General features: G+C 44.8%; 1 pseudogene across 1 annotated transcript; it reads left to right on the top strand.

Moving 5' to 3' along the window:
* Window positions 1-1,267: 1,267 nt before the first annotated feature.
* Window positions 1,268-13,146, top strand: LOC118148801 (speedy protein E4-like; annotated as a pseudogene). Its single transcript, XR_013532061.1, has 5 exons — window positions 1,268-6,003; window positions 7,499-7,559; window positions 8,796-8,884; window positions 11,278-11,447; window positions 11,576-13,146. The product of XR_013532061.1 is annotated as a speedy protein E4-like (transcript).
* The last annotated feature ends 12,317 nt before the right edge of the window (window positions 13,147-25,463 follow it).

Below are 25,463 nucleotides of genomic sequence, written 5' to 3'. Positions count from 1 at the left end.
TGGGATTACAGGCATGCACTGCCATGCCCTATTATTTTTGTAGTTTTAGTAGAGATGGGTTTTCACCACACTGCCTAGTCTGGTCTCGAACTCCTGGCCTCAGATGATCTGTCTGCCTCGGCCTCCCAAAGTGCTGGGATTACAGGTGTGAGTCACCACACCCGGCCCCTAGTGACCTCATTTTAACTTGATCACCTCTGTAAAAACTCTGGATCCAATAAGGTTACCTGTGAGGTCCTGGGGCTCAGGGCTTCCATACATGAACCTGGGGTTGGGGCACACCATGCAGCCCATAATACCAGCAGACCCGGTTATGTGAAATTTGCTACAGCCACTATCTCGCTGCCTTGAACATGTTACCATGGGAAGGGCCCATAAAGATCATTTTATCTGGCCAGGCTCAGTGGCTCATGCCTGTAATCCCAGCACTTTGGGAGGCTGAGGCAGACAGATCACGAGGTCAGGAGATCAAGAGCATCCTGGCTTGAGACCAGGAGTTTGAGACCAGCCTGGGCCACACAGCAAGACGCTCTATCTACTACAGGCATGCACCTGTAGTCTCAGCTACTCAGGAGGCTGAGAGGAGAGGACTGCTTGAACCCAGGAGGTGACAGAGAGCTGATTGTACACTGCATCCCAGCCAGGGCAACAGAGACCTTGTCTTTAAAAAACAAAAACAGGGCAGGTGTGGTGGCTCACGCCTGTAATCCCAGTACTTTGGGAGGCCGAGGCGGGTGGACCACCTGAGGTCAGGAGTTCAAGATTAGTCTGACCAACATGATGAAACCCCATCTCGTTAAAAAAAAAAAAAAAAAAAAAGCAGGCAGGGTGAGGTAGTAAGTAATCCTGTAAGTAATCCCAGCACTTTGTGAGGCAAAGACAGGTGGATCATTAGAAGTCAGGTGTTCAAGACCAGGATGGACAACATAACAAAACTCCACCTCTACTATAAAAATACAAAAATTTTATCCTGGCCAACATGCTGAAACCCTGTCTCTACTAAAAATACAAAAATTAGCTGGGCATGTGGCACATGCCTGTAATCCGAGCTACGCAGGAGGCTGAGTCAGGAGAATCGCTTGAACCCTGGAGGTGGAGGTTGCAGTGAGCCGATATCATGCCACTGTACTCCAGCCTGGGCAACAAGAGTGAAACTCCGTCTCAAAAAAATGAATAAATAAATAAATAATAAAAACAAAGAGCCTCTTCTCCATCTCCCCATCACGGAGTTTTCTTCTATAATTTCATTCCCTTTTTCCTAAGGGTTCACTGGCTGCCTGGGTCCCAGAAGGGGAAGTTTTCTTCAAGGTACAGAAGCCATGACTCTGCAGAGAACTGCAGCGACCGCAAAATGAGCAGCTGCCGGCCAGGTGTGGGAGGCTGCTGGGCTGAGCTTCCCCTGCCGGTTGACTTATTTCCATCAGCACCAAGGCCGCTGGAGGGAGGATCATCCACTAGCAAAGGAAGCGGGGGCGTGGCTTGGAGGCTGTTTCAGAAGTCCCAGGGAGCCAAAGACTCAAGGCCTGGCCACAGCCCTCCCCCGTGAGGCCCAGATCATATTCCACCACTCTCAGAAAACCTTCTCTGCTCATTTCAGTCCACGGTGATTTTGCTTTCTTTAGGATCTCTCTTGCACTCTCCATCCCAGAGAGTTCTAAATCTTAATGGATTCCAATGCCGAAGTTAAATCAGGCCCCACCTCAGTTTTTTGAATTAGAATCAGTGGGGCTGGATCTCAGCATCTGTATCTTAATGTTTCTCCATGTGATCCTTACGCTGAAAAGCTGGTATTTGCAAATCCCTTTTTTCCTGGGGTGAAGGGTTGTTTTAGAGACAGGCCTCACTCTGATGCCCCACCTGGAATATGATGGTGGGATCACAGCTCACTACAGCCTCAAACTTCTGACCTCAAGAAATCCTCCCTCCTCAGACAACCAAAGTGTTGAGATTACAGGCATGAGCCACTGTGTCCGGCCAGGAAAGCCCTTCTGTTTCACCTGAATGATATTTCTGCAGCGTACCTATAGCCATTGTTGTATTAAACTGCATCATTGTGGGAAAAGCAAAGGCGAGAGGTGAGTGTTTTGCTTTTTTCTGAACATATCAGACCAAACCTGGGCTGTTTCAAATTTTTTTGTATTTTTCTTTTTTGAGACGGAGTGTCGCTCTGTCGCCCAGACTATAGTGCAGTCACGTGATCTCGACTCACCACAACCTCCACCTGCAAGGTTCAAGCAATTCTCCTGCCTCAGCCTCCCAAGTAGCTAGGATTACACATAACGCCATGCCCAGCTTATATATATATAGGCATGGCCAGCTGGGTATGGTGGCTCACGCCTGTAATCCCAGCACTTTGGGAGGCTGAGGGGGGTGGATCACAAGATCAGGCGTTCAAGACCAGCGTGACCAACATAGTGAAATCCCGTCTCTACTAAAAATATAAAATTTAGCCGGGTGTGGTGCCATGTGCCCGTAATCCCAGCTACTCAAGAAGCTGAGACAGGAGAATTACTTGAACCCAAGAGGTGGAGGTTGCAGTGAGCCAGGACCATGCCACTCTGCTCCAGGCTGAGCAACAGAACAAAACTCTGTCTCAAAAAAAAAAAAAAGATGGGCACTACCCAGTGTAGTGTGTCTAAACAAGGTGACTAGAAGAGAGAGGAATATGCAAACCAGCCTTAAAGGCGGGTTAAATCAGAGCTTTCCATTCCACAAAAGAGAAGTTTTAACGGGGTCAGAACACTGATCTAATATTTGAAAGCCTGCTAACTAGGAGAGAGAGAGTAAACTGTTTTGTTGTAGAAGGACCCAACCAGCTCTGACGGTTGAAAGCAACATGAATGCAAATTTTAACTCCAGAAAAGCAGAGTTCCCTAAAATAGGACTTCCACAGCAATGGGATCTGCTTCCTCATTCCGTTTGTGTAGTTCCCATGAGCGAGAGACTCCTTGAAGATCAGAGCCCGTTAGGAAGTTGTGTGGGAACTCAATCACAAGTTCTTTTTTGTTTTTGTTTTTGTTTTGAGACAGTTTCACTCTTGTTGCCCAGGCTGGAGTGCAGTGGTGTGACCTTGGCTCACTGCAACCTTTGCCTCCCAGGTTCAAGTGATTCTACTGCCTCAGCCTCCTGAGTAGCTGGGATTACAGGCACCCAGCACCATGCCTGCCTAATTTTTTATATTTTTAGTAAAGATGGGGTTTCACCATGTTGACTGGACTGGCCTCAAACTCCTGACCTCAGGTGATCCACCTGCTTTGGCCTCCCAAAGTGCTGGGATTACAGGCATGAGCCACTGTGCCCAGCTGGAACTCACAGGCTCTTTGGATGGCCCCTGAATGTCATGCAACTGTTTTATTTTTCATTAAAAAAATTTTTTGACACAAAGTCTCACTGTGTTGCACAAGCTGGAGTACAGTGGCACAATCATAGCTTACAGCAGCCTCTAACTCCTGGGCTCAAGTGATCCTTCTGCCTCAGTCTCCCAAGTAGTTGGAACACAGGTGCAAGCCACCACACCTGCCTAATTTGGATTGGTTTGGGTTAGAGATGGGATCTTGCTATGTTGCCCACACTGGTCTTGAACTCCTGGCCCCAAGCAATCTTCTTCCCTTGGCCACCCAAAGTGCTGGGATTACAAGCATGAGCCACTGTGCACAGCTGAGATTTTTTAATTTAGTCTTTTTGTACATGTGATGTTTTATTAAAGAATACATAAATGGTAGGGAAATTTCTGAGTTAAGAGCAATACATATGATGCAAAACTTGATATATAGACTAGAGTTTCTTAGCTGAACTGGAGGGGCTGGCTTTAGGTGACCCATGGACTCCTGAAACTAGGGACACCATTGGAAATATGTGTGAGCTCATGGACAGTTTCCTATGATTTTCAGTCCTCAAAATGTCTCTTGGACTCAAAGATGCCTTAGGGCAGAGGACTCATGTACCCCAGTATAGAATCTTGGACAGTGTGTGTCAGTAACATTCAGCAAAAAAGCTTTGCCAAATTGAGTGCTTTGAGGTAACTTTTTTTTTTTTTTGAGACGGAGTTTTGCTCTTCTTACCCAGGCTGGAGTGCAATGGCGCAATCTCGGCTCACCGCAACCTCCGCCTCCTGGGATCAGGCAATTCTCCTGCCTCAGCCTCCTGAGTAGCTGGGATTACAGGCATGCGCTACCATGCCCAGCTAATTTTTTGTATTTTTAGTAGAGACGGGGTTTCATCATGTTGACCAGGATGGTCTCGATCTCTGGACCTCGTGATCCACCCGCCTCGGCCTCCCAAAGTGCTGGGATTACAGGCTTGAGCCACTGCGCCCGGCCTGAGGTAACTTTTTCATCAAGTCAATGTACCTGGGATCTCTTGTACATCCTAATCTCACTCTTGTAAGGTTTCATCATTTCTGCTTACCCCCCAGATCTCCAGGACAGGAGACCAGCCTGTTTACGCTGGTGTTTTTCTTCAAACTAGTTGCCAGGTTGGAACGACCAATGACATTAGAGATTCCAACCTCCCTGATTATAAGGACAGGATTCCATGGGTACTCAAGAGCTCAGGTGGATAACAGCAACTTCTCAGAGCTGTTCTCCACTCCTGACTTCTTCCCAGACTTGAGAAGAGAGAACACACTCTTCTGGGTCCTATAGAGTCTGGAAGAAGGCTTTGAACAGAACAGGGACTAGGTTCTGTGGGAGGGAACAGAGTTTGGGAGAAATCATGGCCAGCTGTCAATCACATCCCCAGGTTGAGTATCAGAGCCCCCAGCCTAGCACCTCGGGGTACTCCCTCCCAGAGATGGTGGATGATGAAGTGCCAGGACCATCAGGTGAGGGGACTAGAGGAAGAAGAGATGGGAGAGGATTGACTAAGAAGAAAGAAGGGGGCTGGGCACAGTGATTCACGCCTCTAATCCCAGAATTTTGGGAGGCCAAGGCAGGCAAATCTCTCAAGGTCAGGAGTTTGAGATCAGCCTGCCCAACATGGTGAAACCCTATCTCTACTAAAAATACAAAATTAGCTGGGCAGTAGTGGTGCATGCCTATAATCTCAACTACTCGGGAGACTGAGGCAGGAGAATCACTTGAGCCTGGGAGGTGAAGGTTGCCGTAAGCCAAGATCATGCCACTGCACTCCAGTCTGGGTGAGAGAGACTCTGTCTCAAAAAAAAAAAAAAAAAAAAAAGGAGCACTTGAGGAGGGTGTGTGGAAAGAAAGGAGGGACTCAGGCCAGGTGCAATGGCTCACACCCATAATCCCAGCACTTTGAGAGACCGAAGCAGGCAGATCACTTGAGATCAGGAGTTTGAAACCAGCCTGGCCAACATGGTGAAACACTCATCTCTACGAAAAATACAAAAATTAGCTGGGCATTATGGCAGGCACCTATAATCCCAGCTACTTGGGAGGCTGAGGCAGGAGAATCACTGGAACCCAGGAGACAGAGGTTGCAGTGAGCAAGATCGTACCACTACACTCCAGCCTGGGCGACAAAGCAAGATTCTGTTAAAAAAGAAAAGGCTGGGGGAAGTGGGGGACACATAGAGCCAGGGACCAGGGAAGGAAATGAGGAAATGAGGACACTTTCTGAGGACAGAGTGATGGAAGAATGGGGAGGAGAAGGAGAGGCACATTGGGTTCAGCAAAGGAGAAAGACAGACAGATGCAGAAGCCGACAGCCTGCGAGGCTGGGGAGGATGGAGAGTGATTTGGGGTTTTGCATTGGGGTCTAAGGTGATCAATTGTAGAAGCATTACACGATGGCCTGGTTTCTTTACTCAGCCCCTTGGGTAGATCTCAGCCCCCCACATAGGTTCTTTTATTGGAAAAGGACGAGGGAGTGGTCAGACCAATCTGAGGAGGAGCCAGAGGAAGAGCCAGAGAAGTCATGAGCCCCTGAGCCTGAGAACACCTGGGTGGTGGAGTCGCTCCACTGGCTCAAGATGAAGCTGAAGCAACGGCAAGTGTCGCCCATGCTCCCTGAACACCACGGGGCCTTCAACAGGCTGCTTCAACAGGACACCCCAGAGAGCACCTCCAATCCCGTTCTTTTAAAAAGGAGGAAACTTCCCATAACCATACTTTTCCCATGGGAGAAATATGCCCCCCCCCCCGCCCCCACCAACCCCAGTGGGTGAGCTCTCCATTTGGGAGGACTGAGAAGTGATCACTCAGGAGGAACGTTTAGGAGGCAATTGAGGATTTGGCTGGACTTGGTAAAGGTCTGTGATTGGGATAAGAAAGCTGGGTTTCAGGCCAGTTGCAGTGGCTCATGCCTGAGATCCCAGCACATTAGGATGCTGAGGCAAGAGGATCGTTTGAACTCAGGATTTTGTGGCGGTAGTGAGTTATGACCACTGCCCTCCAGGTTGGGTGACAGAGCAGAACCCTGTCTCCAAAGAAAAACAAAGGCCGGGCACAGTAGCTCATGCCTGTAATCCCAGCACTTTGGGAGGCTGAGGCAGGTGGATCACCTGAAGTCAGGAGTTTGAGACCAGCCTGACCAATATAGCAAAACCCTGTCTCTCCTAAAAATATAAAAATTAGCCAGTCGTGGTGACACATGTCTATAATCCCAGCTATTCCGGAGGCTGAGACAGGAGAATCGTTTGAACCCGGGAGGCAGAGGTTGCAGTGAGCTGAAATTGTGCCACTGCTTTTCAGCCTCGGTGACAGAACAAGACTCTGTCTCCAATAAATAAATAAATAAACAAACAAATAAATAAATAGAAATAAAATAAAGAAAAACAAAATCAGAAAACTAAGAAAGCAGTTTCAGCTGTGCCTTCTGAAACTTAATGTCTCTTCCTGACTTTTTTTTTCTTTCGAGGCAGAGTCTTGCTCTGTCGCCCAGGCTGGAGTGCCTAGCACAATCTCGATTCACTGCAACCTCTGCCTCCCGGGTTCAATAATTCTACTGCCTCAGCCTCCTGAGTAGCTGGAATTACAGGCACATGACACCACCCTTGGCTAATTTTTTGTATCCTTAGTAGAGAAGGGGTTTCACCATGTTGGCCAGGCTGGTCTCGAACTCCTGACCTTGTGATCCACCCACCTTGGCCTCCCAAAGTGCTGGAATTATTGATGTGAGTCACCACGCCCGGCCTCATGCTGACTTTTCTAACCCTAACTGTCTCCATTCGTAGAGGGGGATAACAAGGCCATGGTCACACTCTGATGTGACTGCCTCATGAGAAAATGATGGGAATGACTTTATGACTCTACAGTCCCTGCATGTCTGCGGGGAGGGCATCCTGGCTTCTTCCCAGCTCTACATCCTGTAGATTCACACACCCATGGCCTCCTTCAGCCTCTTCTCAGGGCAGTCTCAGAGCAGGAGCCTCTCTCCCTTACCTAGTGAAAGTGATTCTCTCCTATCCCATCCACCTCACCTGTGGCCACAATCCTGAGACTTTCCCCAGGGAGGCACAGTTCTCCTTACTGCCCTGTTGCTCCCACCAGAAACTCTGTTCCACTTCTCATGCTAGCGTCTGCTCTCTAATCACAGAGGATCCTGTTGTTAAAAGATTCCTGGCCTGGGACAAAGATCTGAGGGTATCGGACAAGGTAAGGTTGTTCTCCAGGGAACTGTGTTCCTGCTCCAACACACAGCCTGAGGGAGGGTGCAGCTTCCACGTGCACAGTTCCACTCCTCTCTCCCTCCACCATCTCCCACCTGATGCTCCCAGTCTTTAGGGTTTTTGTTCTTTTTTTGTTTTTTGTTTGTTTGTTTTCTGAGACAGGGTCTCACTCTGTTGCCCAGGCTGGGGCAGAATCATGATCTTGGCTCACTGCAGCATCAACCTCCCAGGTTCAAGCAATTCTCCTGCCTCAGCCTCCCAAGTAGCTGGGATTACAGGTGTGCACCACCACGCCTGGCTAATTTTTGTGTTTTTAATAGAGACAGGTTTTGCCATGTTGGCCAGGCTGGTCTTGAACCCCTGACCTCAGGTGATCTGCCAACCTTGGCCTCCCAAAGTGCTGGGATTATAGACATGAGCCACTGTGCCAGGCTAGCTCCCATGGTCCTGAGTCTTGGTGCCCACCTTTTTTTTTTTTTTTTGAGGCACAGTCTAGCTCTGCTCCCCAGGATAGAGTGCAGTGGCATGATCATAGCTCACTGCAGCCTCTAATTCCTGAGCTCAAGCAATCCTCCTGCCAAAGCCTCCTGAGTAGCTAGGACTACAGGCACATGCCACCATGCTTGACCAATTTTTGTAGAAACAGGATCTCACTATGTTGCCCAGGTTGTTCTTGAACTGTGGGGCTCACATGATCCTCCTGTCTTGGCCTCTCAAAGTACTGGGGTCACAGGCTTGAGCCATTACTCCTGGCTATTCTCAGTCTTTTTATGATTTGTCAGCATCTCCCTGGGGACTCTGCTGGTCTCTTGCATAGTGAATGAGTGGCTCTTGCCTCTCCTACAGGTCCTTTGGGATCTGAGCCTTGGGCCACAGTCTAGCTGCAGCCCTGAAGCTCCTGGCCCCTCTACTCTCAGCTCTTTGGGACAGTTCTCTGCCTGGCACGCAAAGACCCTACTGACACCAGGCGACCTGGACATATTCCCTTCAAAGATCCCATCAGAGTTCACCATCCTGGGAGCACCACCAACATCCCTTCCTCTAGCTTCTTGGATTTGCAATACCCCTCAACCCCACAATTTCCAAATAAGCACAGTCACCCCAACGCTGAGGTCCCTTCTCTGACGGGCAACCCCTCCCCAGTCCCCCAGTCCCTCATCTCCATGATCTTCCTCTTCCAAGATGTGACCTCTCCCTCTCTCTCTTCCTTTCTCTACATCAGTACCTCCTGGCAATGGTCATAGCATATTTTAGCTGTGCCGGCCTCTTCTCCTGGCAATACCGACGTGTTCATTTCTTCTGGCTCTGTGAGTGGTTTGCTTCCTCCTATCCATCAATATCCGACACCCTGGGACAGCAGGGGAAGTGAGATTTGAAACTTTCACAGAGTAAAGAGGACAAACTTTCACCTATTTGTCCTCTTTACTCTGTGTATAAAAAAGACAGGATTATACTATGTGCTATAGTTATTATACTGTTATACTAAAGGTATTATTAGACTGTTCCATCTAAAAAAAAAACTCAGTCTGGGTGAGGTGGCTCACGCCTGTAATCCCAGCACTTTGGGAGGCCAAGGTGGGAAGATCACCTGAGGTCAGGAGTTCAAGACCAGCCTGGCCAACATGGCAAAACTCTGTCTCTACTTAAAAAATACAAAAATTAGCCAGGCATGGTGGTGTGCACGTGTAATTCCAGCTACTTGGGAGGCTGAGGCAAGAGAATGGCTTGAACCCAAGAGGCGAAGTTTTCAGTAAGCTAAGATTGAGCCACTGCACTACAGCCTAGGTGACAGACTGAGACTTTTTCTCAAAAACAAACAAACAAACTCAAAAGCCAGTTTACAAATAAAAGCATAAAACAAAAGGAAGCATAATCCCCTCCTAAGGGAAGAGGAAAAGGAACGGACACAACGCTCTCCCCAGCAACAGCCATTTCTGGATCTTCTGTCTCTCTCTCTTTCACACATCAACCCCAAATGCAACTGTTCATCATCCTCCTCTGGGTTCCCATGACAGAGGCCACAGTTCAGGTCCCCTCACATCACTCAAATCCACTGTCAAGTGCTCCCTGCTGGGGCCTCCTGGAGCCTCTCTTCAAGCCAGGGGGCTTCCTAGTGCAGCCTGAACATATCTCCAAAGCACAGGTCTGATGCCCCCACTGGCCACCTGAACAGCTTCCCTGGCTGATGTCTTTCTAAATCGAGGCCAGGTCCACAGTGCCAATTCCACCCTCTCTGCAATCTCTCTACAGCCAAACTGGCTCATCCTCTTGGTGTTTCCTGGCTCGGTTTCACCGCTCCTTCCAAATGTCCACCACTCAACTTTGCATTTGCATTTTCCATCTGGGGTCCTGCACACGTGGTTTTGAAGAGATGACCCATTCGTTGAAGTCAGTTCACCCCACAGTCTCTGTGGTGCCTGCCCTCATCTTCCCACCTCTGCAAGCTCACAATACTCCAGTTACGTCCTATTATAATGTGACACTGGGATTAGGTGATCTGCCCTGATTTCTCCCAGTCCCATTAGACTAGATGCTTGTAGAAGGCAGGATTTGGCAAAACGTCAATGTATCCTATTTTATTTATTTATTTATTTATTTTTGAGACAGAGACTTGCTGTGTCCCCCAAGCTGGAGTGCAGTGGTGAGATCATAGCTCACTGCAGCCTCCATGTCCTGGGCTCAAGCCATCCTCCCACCTCAGCCTACTGATTAACTCAGACTATAGGGCCGTGCAACCACGCCTGGACAGTTATTTATTTATTCATTTGTTTAATTTATTAAAAAAAAATTTTTTTTGAGATGAAGTCTCACTCTGTTGCCCAGGCTGGAGGGCAATGGCATAATCTCGGTTTATTGCAACCTCTGTCTCTTTGGTTCAACAATTCTCCCGCCCACCCTCCAGAGTAGCTGGGACTACATGCACATGCCACCATGCCCAGCTAATATTTGTATTTTTAGTAGAGATGGAATTTCACCATGTTAAACAGAATGGTCTCAATCACCTGACCTTGTGATCCACCTGCCTTGGCTTTCCAAAGTGTGGGGATTACAGGCATGAGCCACTGCACCTGGCCTATTTATTTATTTATTGAGGCAGAGTCTTGCTCTGTCTCCCAGGCTGGAATGCAGTGACCTGATCTTGGCTCATTGCAATCTCCGCCTCCTGGGTTCAGGCAATTCTTGTGCCTCAGCCTCTTGAGTAGCTAGGACTAAGGCTTGTGCCACTGCACCAGGCTGATTTTGTATTTTTAGTAGAGATGGGGTTTCACCATATTAACCAGGCTGGTCTCAAACTCCTGGCCTCAAGCGATCCACCCGCTTCAGCCTCCCAAAGTGGTGGGATTCCAGGCATGAGCCACTGTGCCCGGCCAGTTTTTTTATATTTTTAATAGAGACAAGGGTCTTGCTATGTTGTCCAGGCTTGTCTCAAACTCCTGGCCTCAAGCAATATTCCTTTCTCGGCCTCCCAAAGTGCTGGGATTCCAGGCTTGAGCCACCACTCTCGGCCACCAGTTGGGTTTTTGTCTCCACCCTGAAGGTGATCTCTGTCCAGAAAGGCCCTCCTGAGGAAGGAATGGCTCTCTGCCGAGTGAGTGCCAGTCCTGAGCTGAGGATGGTCCCCTGCCCTCGCCTCTGGGAAGCTGACCTCAGCCGGAGATCTCTCCTGGTGGTGCCCCTGAGCAGCAACTCGATTTCTGCCCCAGCTACCTGGCCAATGACAGGGAGGAGGATAACCAGGCCCCCAAACAAGACATCTTGTACTTCCTGTATGAGAAGAACCGCTCCCAGCGACCCTTGTTCCATAAGCTTCAACTCCAGTTTGTTTGTTCCATGTTGCTGGAGGACTCGGGTTTCCCTGGAGGAGTTGGAGGAGGTGGGTGAAGCATGGGGAGGTGGAGGAGGTGGGAAGGAATCAGGTGGGTTGGAGGCTGGATGAGGGGAGGGAGGGGTATCCTGGGGAGTCCCCATCTTCTCAAGGGACATTTGTTTTTCCATATCCAGGCTTATGACCCAGAGCACTGGGTGTGGGCTCGAGATTGCACCCTCCTTCCTAGAGCTCCAGGGCTGTGGAGGCCTGAGGTCGTCAGTCTGAGGGAAGGTACATCTGCGTCCTTCAGGATAAAGGCAGAATATTGTGGTCTATTTAGGAAATCTGAGGAACCCAATTGCTTGATCCGGTTTCAAGCCTGGGCAACATGGTGAGATCCCCTCTCCACAAAAATACAAAAATTACAGGCGGTGGCTTATGCCTGTAATCCCAGCACTTTGGGAGGCTGAGGCAGGCGGATCACAAGGTCAAGATATCGAGACCATCCTGGCCAACAATGGAGAGAAACCCCGTCTCTACTAAAAGTACAAAAACTTAGCCAGGCCTGGTGGTGCTTGCCTATTGTCCCAGCTACTCAGGAGGCTGAGGCAAGAGAATTGCTTGATACAGGAAAATGGAAGTTACATGAGCCAGGATTGTGCCACTGCACTCCAGCCTGGTGATAGAGCGAGACTCTGTCTCAAAAAAAAAAAAATTATCTGGGCAATGTGGGAGGTCTCACTATTCATTACTACTCAGGAGGCCGAGGAGGGAGGATCTCTGGAGCCTGGGAGTTTGGGGCTTCAGGGAGCCCTGATCCTGCCACTGCACTCTAGCCAACAGTATGAGACAATGTCTCAAAAATCATCATAATTTGCTGTGAGTTCCGGAGGCTCGTTCTGATTGAAGCACTTGAGTTACCAATGCAGGTAGAGAATTCAGTGAAGATTTGATTTACATCTTGTGCAGCTAATCACACTGAGGACTCAGCATGAGGAAGTGAGATTTCCTCCATTAGGTAGTGAGATTATGGATTAGGCTTCTGAACTGGTGGTTCATGATGTTGTCACATTAGAAACAGAGCTAGCATGCTTACAGTAATCTTAAGGGACACAAAAGGCCCCAGGTGTAATGAAGTCCAAAGCCACATTCTCTGAGGGTGCACTACTCCCTGGGCAGACCCACCCAAAGTCCTTGCTCTGAAGCAGATCACTGGGGCTGGCTATGGGTGTATTCAGTGAGTTTTGGAGTCAGGGTCACCGAAGTGTCAGTATCACAATTGAACACGATGGTTCAGAAGCAGGGTAGAGAATGAAGGGCAGGAGATAAAATTGGATTGATCAATTGCTCTGAAGAGCTGACTAGAGTGATCACGCTGTCCTCCTAGGAGCGGGGGTGGGTGGGGGTACTTCTAAGCCTCTGTGGAGGACAGTGAGAAACCAGGGGTGTTTCTGGTTCCACCGCTTCCTGCAGCTCCACCTCCCTTTTTATATTGCTGAATTCCAGCCTCCCTGGGGTGGATTCTGGAGGTTCTGTTTCCTATGGACTTGGTTGCCACAGTTCAGGAGCATTTGAAGGCACAGTACAGGTGCTCAGATTGGCACGAAATTATTTGTAAAATATGAGTGCCATAGGATTGTAACAGATATGCTTAACACATAACTGTACATTTTATTGGTTTGTTTGGAAAATGTTGACCATCAAATTATTAATATGCTTATTTCAAATAGTTTGGAAATTGTACTTTTGAAAACATGCTGTTCCTGTAGAGATTTTTGATGAGAGTTATAGCTGTCATATGTACATAAATATAATATTCATTTTTAAGAAAGAATTTTTATCCTAAATCTATTATCTTTAAATTGTTTTATCTATTATTTATGTGCTTCTGAAGTGAGCACTCTTTTCATCCATGATACTTACATAATAATCTATTATATTTATAGCTGTGTGGTAGTTCCCCTAAATTCTTGTAATGGAAATTTTTATTTGCTATTTAGTGTTTGTTATTGAATTGTGAGAATTCAGTTGTGATTTTTAACATGTCTTAGATATATACTAATTTGTCTAATATATACTATACATTTTATTGGTTTATTTGAAAAAGATGAGCACAGAATTATTACTACATTTATTTTAAATAGTTTGGAAATCCTGGTATTTTTAATAGATACTGTTCCTATAAAGTTGTATGATGGGTGCTATAGCTGTTATATACACAAAAATATAATTTTGTTTTCCTTTTTAAGAGAGAATTCTTTTAATCCTAAATCTTTTATCTTTAAATGTTTGTATCTGTTATTACCTGTGGTGCTGAAGGAAGCACTCTTTTTATCTACGATACTTATTTAATATACTACCCTTATAGCTACATGGCAGTTCCCCTAAATTCTTGAAAAATACATTTTTATTTGATGTTAAGTGTATGTTTCTGAAATGTGAGAATTCATATGTAATTTTTGGCCTTGTATTGACATGTTTGTATGTTACTTTTAAGGGGATGTGTGGTCTCAAGAGAACAGTACAGTGCATCTTCTAGGGAAATGTAATAAAGACCAAGTTTTCTCACCTTCACAGAGACCGTGATCATGTTCATGGTCTTAGATTGCTTATTTGCTGTGAAGTAACATTTTTCCTTAATGGGGTTGTGGTTATTTGAACATATTTATTAGCTCTGGAAGACAATCCTGTATTATTTTTTATGTAAAAAAAACCATAAGGCTAGGTGCAGTGCTCATACGTATAATCCCAGCACTTTTGGAGGTCATGGCGGGAGGATCAGTGGAGCCCAGGCGTTTGAGATCAGCCTGGGCAACATAGCATCTACATCTATTTAAAAAAAAAAATAGAAGAGAAGGCTGATCCCAACTAAAGCTTTTTGGTTGTTTGCTTGTTTTTGTATTTTTTTTTTTTGAGATGCAATCTTACTCTGTCGCCCATGCTGGAGTGCAGGGGCATGATCTCAGCTCACTGCAACCTCAGTCTCCTGTGTTCTAGCTATTCTTCTACCTCAGCCTCCTGAGTAGCTGGGACTGCAGGTGCACGCCACTATGCTGGGGTGATGTTTGTATTTTTAGTGGAGACAGGGTTGCACCATATTGGCCAGGCTGGTCTCGAACTCCTGACTTCAAGTGATTCACCCACCTTAGACTCCCAAAATGCTGGGATTATAACATGAGATACCACATTCAGCCCCCAAGCTAGAGTTTTAAAGCAGGAAATGAGGGAAAGATATTGAGAGAGGAAAACCAGGTGGTAAGAAAACTCTAAAGGTGGCTGAGCATGGTGACTCATGTCTGTGATCCCAGCAGGAGTTCGAGATCCTCTTACTTCCGAAGTGCTGGCATTACAGGCAGGAGCTACCACACCTGGCCTGTGTGACACAATTCTGATGTCAACTCCTTGATGTTACATCAAATGCCACAGGTTGAGGCCACAAGCCCTCACTAAGCTGCCCTCACTTTAGACACAAGCTACAAGTTTGGGTAATCTCAGACCACATGTACTTCTCACAACTGGCTACAAATTTGGAGGTTCCCACAGTACTCTCAAGTTTGATAATTCTCTATAACAACTCAAAGAACTCAGAAAAGCATGATACTTTCTTCTTTTTCTTTTTTTTTTCTGAGATGAAGTCTCACTCTGTCACACAGACGGAAGTGCAGTAGCATGATCTCAGTTCACTGCAACCTCTGCCTCCCAAGTAGCTGGGATAACAGGCATGTGCCATCACACCTGGCTAGTTTTTGTATTTTTAGTAGAGTCAGGGTTTCACCATGTTGGCCAGGTTGGTCTCAAACTCCTGACCTCAGATGATCTGCCGGCCTTTTCCTCCCAAAGTGCTGGGATTACAGGCAATGAGTCACTGTTCCCGGCTGAGCATGATACTTTCATTATTGTTTTATATGAGAAAAACACTGACAAAAGTTAAGACCAGCCAAAAGCAGAGACATATAGTGTAAACTCTGAGAGGGTCCCAAAGATGACATTTCTGTGTCCTCTGGATGCATCATCCTCTCAGCACACTGATGTGTATCACCAACCAGGGAAGTTCACCTGGGCTTCCATGTCCAGGGGTTTTATTACATTGGCCTGGTTGATTCAACCATTGGCCAGGCAGTTGAGTCCATCTCTAGCCCCCCAGTTCTGTTCTGGAGGTCAGACTGACACCATGTGGCTCAAAGTTGCAACCTTTGAATCACGTGGTTGGTCTTTCTGGTGTGGTTGGTCCCCTGGCCAAGTCATCTGGTTAGCATGAACTCAGGTGTGACCCTGGGGGGGTGCACCATGAGTAACAGACAGGTCTCTCACCCAAGAATTTCTAAGGATTAGAGGCTGTCTCCAAGAATCAGAAATAAAGCCCAGAAACATCAAGGAAAAGAAGAGCAGGGAAGTGTCAGAACAGCAAAGAAATAAATTCCTTTTTATATGTGTATGTATATATATATATGTGTGTATACATATATATACATAATATATATGAAACATATTTAATGTATTAACATTAAATATATAGATTGCTTTATAAATATAAATATATGTCATATTTTTATATAACATATATATAAATACTATAAACATAGGGAGAAATATGTCTCCCTTTATTTATTTATGAGTTGAGTTGGAGTCTTGCTCTGTTGCTCAGGCTAGAGTTCAGTGGTGTGATCTTGGCTCACCGCAACCTCCGCCTCCCAAGTTCAAGCGATTTTCCTGCCTCAGCCTCCCGAGTAGCTGGGATTACAGGCACATGCCACCAAGCATGGCTAATTTTTGCATTTTTAGTAGAGATGGGGTTTTACAATGTTGTCCAGGCTGGTCTCGAACTCCTTACCTCATGTGATCCACCTGCCTTGGCCTCTCAAAGTGCTGGGATTATAAGCATGAGCCACCATGCCTGACCAAATTTCTCTCTATATTTATATACATACATAAGGAAACGTGTGTGATGGGAGAGGAGGGGGCTTGGGCTATTAAAACAAAATGCCTAACTGGGTGGCTTAAACAGCAGAAATTCACTCTGCGCCTTGGAGGTTCCTTCAGGCCTGCTCGCCGTGTCTCCCTCCTGGCACCCATGAGCTCTGGGTGGCGGCCCGCGTGCTTCTCTAGAGGCCGCACTCAGGTCCACCCTCCTGGATGGGCCCAGGGCCCTGCTGCACGTTAGCCTGCGGTGCTAGACCTGGCCTTCCCAGTGGAGTCCTGGCTCCTGGAGCTACCTGGGAAGATGCCCTCTATTCTGGGTCCCCTGAGCCTTTCTGGATCCTGGTCCTGCCTCAACCTCAGGAGGTGAGGGGAGTTGAAAGCAGGGTCCCTTCTCAGAGGCTCAGACAGGCTGATCTCGGCTGTACTTGCCCCAGCCCTGGGAGGCCCCACACCTGCCCAGGGAGCCTGGCTGTCATAGCATCATCAACATAGAGCTCACTCTCTTCTTTGGAATTCAACATCCCCATCTCTCATAAAAGCTTTTCCTCTAAGAGCAATGCATAATCTAAGCCATGGATCTCTAAAGCCTCCCAGCAAACACCCAGCTCTGACCTGCGCCCTCCTCCAGGCCTTTCTCCAGGAAGCACCTTCCTCTTGGTGTGCTATTTTCTATAGGCATAAATTATGTGAATTTAAAATTGCATGTCAAAAGCTTCTCAAAAAACCTCACTTTGTGCACAATTTTTGAAGATAATATGACTTCAAATTTTTTTTAAAAAATTACTTGGAGGAGTGATCTTAAAGATGACAGGTCTTGGGCATGTGGACACATGGCACAATATGGCCACACGGCGGCGCCACGCAAACAGTCAGCAAACTGTTGCCGCAGTTGCATCCTCAGCATCTTGAATCCAGGCAGCCCTGTCCCAGCGTCTGAGAATCTGTGAGGTAGAAGACAAGGTCGTGGAGAAGATGAAAGAAGCTCTTAAAGTGGAAAGATATGACACACACACACACACACACGCGCACGCGCACACGCACACGCGCACACACACACACACACACACACGCCTAAGTGATTCGTCTTGATAAATGTGTATATTGAACTGTGTAGGATCTTCAGCAACACGTTGCTTCAGGTAAAATGGAACCACCTTGAACCTTTGGTGCATGGTTCCAGAATCTGTCCCAGAGCTCAAAAGAGGGAATCCAACCTCGTTTCCCACAGAGCCTTTTAGTTGTTTGGGGATGGGCCGATAGCCCCAGGTGGGCCGGTTTCAGGAGGAAGGAAGTCAGTGACAGGCGTGCCCTGAGCTGTGGGGGTGGAATGAGGTTGGGCCGTGGGTGCTGTGGGTGCTGGAGACTGCCTGAGTCTTCCCTTCCTTCATGCAGATGGGCGCCCTGAGCCTGGGCCGGCAGCCACCCTGACCACAGGCAGATGGCTCAGCTGGCAGGCCCCAGATTCATTGCTTCTAGCCTGCCCCTCCCTTCCTCCCTTCCTTTCTTCTTTCTCCCCTTTCTCACTTGAGGGGGATTGCTCTGTCCCTCTAGTTCTGTCACTTGCCTTTTCACCCAGCGATACCTCGTGGCCATCTCTCCACCTCAGCACGCAAAGACCGACCCCTCCACTCCATGGCCTCTGGGAGTCCACTCTGTGAAGTCTGTTATGTGACCGAATCCCCTCTTGGGGCTTTCCTCTCTCACATAAATGTGGAGGTTCTGACATTTACACACTACAACTCAGAGGCACAGAAGTTCTTTGTCCATCATCGAATGCAATTGCTGTCGGCACCATCCCCCATTTCCACAGATAGTGTCAACAAACTTGTGCCTACAGTTTGTTCAGCTGTTTCTAGATTAGATCCGAGAGGCTCCAAGGCTAGCAGGGCTCCCGTGGGTCAATGCCTGGTCTGTCCAGGTTCCCCCCACCCTCATTTTCTCCCTGCCTCTCTGAGTGATCTAAGTCTGGATGTTGCACAGGCTCTTCAAAGTTCACTGTCCAGCACCAGGTAGGGTTGAGGCCTCTGTCTTTGACGGTGACAGTGTGGCCGCCTGATGCTCTACCAGGCACCACTGCAGGCTGTGTGCTGAGGGGACTGGCCCAGGGACCCCTCTCCAGCCTGCCCGGCCTGCACTGAGCAGGGCTTTCTCTCGGAGGCATCCTTGGTCCTATCACTGTGGGCACGGCCCTTGGCACTCGGATGCCTGCTCTCCCTGGCCAGGTGCTCCTGCACTGTGCGGGATGTGGGGTTCTGTGCAGGGCTCGCGTGATAAGCCCCAAGCACACGGAGCACTGCCTCCACACCCTGAGATGTCCTCTACCCACTGTTGCACGGACACCTGTGTCTTCCTGGGCCAAGGCCCAAGTTCTGGGCACACAGAGTCCCTCAGAGGCCCCAGGCCTCACCTGTCTGCTCCTAGGGTCCTGTCTCATTCTCCTCTTCCTGTCTACCTGTGGCATGCACAACTTCCCAGGGGAAATGGCTCACAGGCCATAGCTGCTTCCTTTCCTACTTTGTGGTGTCACTTGATAAACTCTGAGGTCTGAGTCCTCCAAGTTTGACATTTTCAGAGTTCAAAACAAAACTATTTCTTTGTCTATCACCTGACACTTGCAAATCAAGAGTCTTTCAGTTTTTAGGATGTTTTCTCTGCTCTGCACTTTGGAACATTTAATCAGAAATTCATTGAGTCATTGATCCTTTGTGATCCTCCTCTGCTTCCCATCCTTCAGCAGGCTAACCTAGGTATGTACATATGGCAATGGCAGTGTTATAGGACTCTAAAGGGACAAGGTCTTCACACTGTCACTTTTGCTGAATTAAATTAACTCGCTAAAGTAAGAGGCTGTTTCATTTTTCAAATGGAAGAGAAATTGACCTCAACTTTATTTATTCATTTATTTATTTATTTATTTATTTGAGGCAGAGTCTCTCTGTCACCCAGGCTGGAGTGCAGTGGCATGATCTCAGCTCACGGCAACTTCCATGTCCTGGGTTTAAGCAATTCTCCTGTCTCAACCTCCCAGGTAGCTGGGATTACAGGTTTCCGCCCACCACCAAACTCAGCTAATTTTTTTGCTACTAGGTTGACGCAAAAGTTTCTGTGGTTTTTGCCATTAGAAGTAATGCCATTAAAATCACATTACTTCTGCAACCCAATATTTTGTCCATTTTGTATAAAGCGCTCCTATAACTCAATAATAAAAAGAAAACATACACAATAAAATGTTCAATTCCTGAACAGAAATTTCAAAAATGAATATACGCAAATGGCCAAGAACATAATGACAAAGTACTTCACTCTCAATAGAAGGTATAAAATTGGGCAAAGGACTGAAAATATTGAATGTTGGTGATAATGTGGAATAGCTAGAACTTTCATACAGTGATGGGGGACTGAAACACACCCTTATTCAATGTGCAAACATTCTTACCCCTAGAAAATAAAAATATTCTCCAAGAGAAATGAAAATCTTTTTCCACAAAAACTAGCAAACAAATGTTCTAACTTTATTTACAAAAGCCTCAAACTGAAAATTACCCCAACCATCCATCAACAAGAAAATAAATGATCAACTATCTATTCAATGGAATACTGTACAATTTTTTAGCAAACCAACTACCAACAAACACAACATTGAAAACTCTCAAAACATAGGTATGAAAGAGTAGATACTGCGTACACCAACTTTTATGGCCCAAGAAAAATAAACCTATGGTGAGATAAATAGTAGAGAATAATTGTCTAAGATAAATGGGGATTTACCACGGAGAGGGAAGAGGGACATTCTGGGATGATAGGAGTATTCTATGCTCTGGTAAAAGTGTTAGTTGTTGCTTACAGATTTTGCCAAAATTATCACATTGAACACTTAAGATCAGTACATTTCACTGACCGTAAATTACTCTACAAAAGAAAAAATGATTCTGGCTAAAGTCTAGAGTGGACAATAAGAAAGGATAGCCAAAGTCATAATCATACCTTTGTGAACCCTTTATGCTCATAGCTCATTCCTCTCTAAGTCTTTCTGCCTCATCTGCCTTTATCAGTGAGATATTTTGGAATATTAATGTGATATTCAAGATTTTTTGAAGTCTATCTCTCAAATATAAACATTATTAATTAATTGAGGTAATGTAACTAAGGGGAAGTTTTCCCCAAGTTTAAGATTCAGGTATATGTAAATAAGATGTAAATTCTCTGAAAGGTGAACCCTGTAAATTTTTGGAAAGGAATGGAGATAATGGTTGCTTTTTTTTTTTTTTTTTTTTTGAGACAGAGTCTCACTCTGTCGCAAGGCTGGAATGCAGTGGTGCAATCTCAGCTCACTGCAACCTCTGCCTCCCAGGTGCAAGCAATCCCCTGCCTCAGCCTCACAAAAGTAGCTGGGACTACAGGCGCATGACACCACGCTGGGCTAATTTTTTTGTGTGTATTTTAGTAGAGATAGGATTTCACCATATTGGCCAGGATGGTCTTGATCTCATGACCTTGTGATCCGCCCACCTCAACCTCCCAAAGTGTTGGGATTACAGGTGTGAGCCACTGCACCAGGCGATAATGGTTGCTTTTTGAGTGAGAAATTTTAAAATTAAAGAGCAGAGATACAATGTTACATGAGACAGGATAGCCACATTCTGTGAATATACAAATGTAACCTGACTGTATAGATTAAGAAAGTTAAACAATAAATGGGTAATCAGAAAGTATTAAGATTAAATCAGAAATCCTGTAGAAAATAAAGCATTAAGATTAAATCAGAAATCCTATGGAAAAGATACAAGTTTTGGCAGCTCCTAGTTCACCACTTTTTTATGGAACGAGAGAGCTTTGACCACCAGCCTTCAAATACACTTAGACATCGGGCAGAACCATCTCTATCCTGAGATGAATAAAAGTGCTCTTTGCTTCGTGGGTTTAATCATACGTGTCTGCCCTTTGACCTATGGAACACTGTGGAGTGATGATAGAATCGTGTACCTTAGTCAGTAAATTCGGTGGTCAGACATTGAATCATTAAAATTTTACCATAAAAGAATTGTCACTTATGAGGGTTTTAGAGATATTAACTAATTCACTTTTTTCCCAACAGTGTTATTCCCATTGTTTCATTTGGGTTTTTTTTCTAGAATTTTTCAGAAAAAATATTCCTCACATTTTTTTTTATTAAATCCTCTATCCTGGTGGACTCTGCAAATGCTGTCAGCAGGTGGATTTATTCATGACAGATACATGTCTCTTCAATTAGTATAGATTCATCTCCTGAGTATTAGTCTCTCAATGATTTATCACTCCCAATTAACTTTTGTATTTTCAGTAGAGAAGGGTTTCACCAAGTGGGCCAAGGTGGTCTTGATCTCTTGACCTTGTGATCCACCCCCCTCAGCCTCCCAAAGTGTTGGGATTACAGGCATGAGCCACCACACCCAGCCACTATTCCATATTTTCCTAACTTGTGTGAGGGATCAGTACCACCTTACAGTGGTAGATCTTATTTTTGCTGCTAAATTTTTGCTCTGTTCTCTTTCTAGTAAGGTCTTTATCCTGAGTCATTTATTGGCATGTGGCACATAGGGCCCTCCTTAAAGAGATACTACATTATTGTCCCATTGATTTAGGGCCTGGCCACATTTTAAGCTTTAGTTGATGGAAGGGGAGGGAATACAACATATGGAAACATCTGAGAAGAAAAACACTTCAGAAGGCGTCAAGTTTTTCTGACAGGTTTCTCTTGCTTGATGTCCCAAATAAGGACCACTGAAGAGCCTGGAATCTGGTATGAGAAGAAAAATGGAACAGAGCAACAGAAGTTGACCCACAGCCACGGGTATCTATCCAGAACAATAAATCAATGTCAATTATAGCCACTGTCATTTGGGGGGTTGTTTGTTATTAATAAAGCCAACTAATAAAATTCATATACTAGAGTGAAGAACAATCAAGATGAAACATTTTAACAATAAATTTGAATTGCAAATCTGAATCTATCTTTTTTTTTTTTTTTTGAGACAGAGTTCTGCTCTGTCCCCAGGCTGGAGTACAGTGACAGAATCTCAGCTCACTGCAACCTCTGCCTCATGGGTTCAAGTGATTCTCCTGCCTCAGCATCCTGAGTTGCTGGGACTACAGGAGTGCGCCACCACACGTGGCTAACTTTTGTATTTTTAGTAGAGGAGGGTTTCACCAAATTGGCCAGGGTGGTCTTGATGTCTTGACCTCATGATCCACCAGCTTTGGCCTCCCAAAGTGTTGGGATTACAGGCGTGAGCCACCGCGCCCGGCCACTAATCCATCTTAAATGACATGTCAAGAGTAAAAAAGTTTGCTTCTTGAACAAAAACAAAAATATTAAAGTTATTAAAATTCATATGAATAAGAATAGAATACTCTGCAATCTCAAGTTACTAAAAAAAATGATTTCTGTGTCTTTTGGTCTTAATAATATATGATTAAATAAACAGTAGTCTCGTCACTTAATATCACTCCTGAGCATTTGAGGAGAAATCTCCCCTACTTCAGTAAACCCTTACAAAGTAAAGGCTGCTTTTCTTTGACATGTCATCTAAGTCGTGGCCAGGAATAGAAAAGGTATCTTTTTTGGTTCTCCATTACATATACAAAACATCTCTTGAAGTCCTGTGGAGGTCATACCACCAGTTGTATTTTCCTGTGCTACTTCTCGTGCTGTCATCTACTGATCACCTATTCTTCCCCAGAAATTAAAGCCATGCACAGATCATTGAATCCATGCATATTATCATTCTTAGTGAGTTAAATTGTATTGATGAGCTCTTCAAAACCTTAGTCTCTCTCTGTCTTTTTACTCCCTCACATCTAGCAAAATCTGGTTTCACCTTGCTTTTGTCTTCTGTTCCCATGGAAACACTCTGATATATCAGTAACTTATTTTCCCCCAGAAATCCAGGTTGTAACCATCTCACTTTCACAGTATTATTAAATGTCTCTCATCTTTTCATCTCAACTTCTCTAGTAGTGCCTCAGAATTGAGATTTCATCTCAAGGAGATTTTATCTTTATGCATCATGCTCTTTGTGTTTTCACTCTCCTGGTTACCCTCTTAGATTTGATGGTTCGTGTTTATTATTATGAGTTTTTAAACACTTACAAATCTTGTTTTCACTGCTGGAACTCAGCTACATACATTTTCTGTGTCTAAAATCTGAATAACTGAACTGGACTGAAAATAGTCATGTAACCATATTGACAAAACTCTCTTTAAATTTATCACTGCCCAAAAATAATGTTGTATGTCCTAAATCAGTTTGCTTTTTTTAGAATTGGGTATAATTATTTCAGAAATTTGCTTTCAATAAATCCATTCCTATGTATTATTTTGTCTTTCTTAATTTGTTGTGCACAGTATAAAGCCTTCAATTGTATTCTTTATTTCCTGACACTTCTGCTTAGACTATTTCCACTTCTTTATCTTTGCACTTTCCATTCTTTCATACTATAAGGCCGTTTCCTATTCTGTTCATAGCTAGCTCTTATTCTGAAGGTCTCAATTCAAATGTCATCTCCTTGGAAAGCCCTTGATGGAAACCCTATTCAAAGAAAAGCTCCTTTATTGCTCTCAGTTACATTGCCCTGTTGGTTCCCTCATAGCACTAATCACAATAATTATCTCCATTTTTTCTTTTATTATACCTTTTTATATCTAAAAGTTAAAGTCTTCAAGAGGAAGATGTTTTTCTGTTTTGTATTCTGCTATATCCTTAGTGTCTAGTATAATGCCTGGCAAAGAGCATGTACGCAGGAAATAATTTTTGATTAATGAATGAATGAATACCACATGCAAATCACTTGCTAACACTTATTCAGTTTTTATATGTAAAGTGAGCAGGTAAACATACATGATTTTCAAAGCCTCCTTTTGGATTTTAGTCCCATCTTTAACCCCTTGACTACAAATCGTGAACAACTATGCCACATGATTAGGTGGGTAGTTGAATCAACTGTTAGTTTGATGTGTCTCTTTGGGCTGGTACTACCATTTGTCATAAGAGATTTCCTGATATGAGGCTACTTTTGATGCTTCCTATAGGTGACTGCATCTTCAAAGAGATCTCAGCATCCATAAACAAGAATAGTCAATTGTCCAAACATCTCTGCTCACCTTATCAGAGATATAGTAGCTCTATAATACTAACCACACACATTCAAAATCTTTATGGGTTCTAGGTTAGTCTGCACAGGAATTTACACATTAAAAAAAGTTACAATAATCAATTGATTCCTGAGAACTCATTTCAAAGTTATTCATCTGCCCAAAACATAAGTGGATAAATCTATGTTGCTACCTTTCTCATGTTCCTTTGTGAGAGGTAGTCAAAAAGCAAATAGCTTTACATGCAGGTCATACAAAAGTAGTTAAAATTCCTGACAGTTTGGGTCTTGTGGTAGAGTTTAATATGTATCTTTTTTTTTCTAATGACAGGATTGCAATCAAACAGCAATTAATATAAGCTGTCACAGTCTGCATAAACTGATATTTGTAAGCATCATGTGCTTAACCACAATATCTATGCTATCTATAGATATTGACATAAAGTTTTCTGGTGAAATGCAGGCAATTATAATTGTGGAAATACAGAAGAGAGATCAATTATTTATATTATGTTGGGTAAGCACAGGTCAGATGTGAATAAGACTCATTATTTTTCTTGTATTCCCACAGGCTCCCTCCAGTAAGTATCTATTGATTCATTCTCCCAGAGCAACTTTCTCCTGCTGACTGATTAGGCATCTGTATAGTTAGCATCAAACTTTAGTTCATGTGAGTTTTATTTATTTATTTCCTTAACTATTCACTTTACAAATGCTAAGATTAGTAAAATTTTAAACTATCAAGCAGATCAGTAATGAAATGTTATATCATAATAGAATTATTCACATTAAGGATTGCAAACTCAAATTCATGCAGGGTCCAAGAAAATAATATCAATAAATAAAATTTTGGGAATTCACAAAAATTTAAGATAAATTAAGATAACACAACCATTACTTAACTCCATCCAATAGTTACTCTTAGAGTAGGTACGTTTGGCATTAACAAATCATATGATATTTTGAAAAGCAATTTGAAGTACTGGTACTAAGGTGTGTGTGTGTGTGTGTGTGTGTGTGTGTGTGTGATGT

This window comes from Callithrix jacchus, chromosome 2 (genome assembly GCF_049354715.1).
Source record: "Callithrix jacchus isolate 240 chromosome 2, calJac240_pri, whole genome shotgun sequence".
NCBI lineage: Eukaryota > Metazoa > Chordata > Mammalia > Primates > Cebidae > Callithrix > Callithrix jacchus.
The sequence above is the reverse complement of the archived record's forward strand: the minus strand, read 5'-3'. Positions and strand labels throughout refer to the sequence as shown.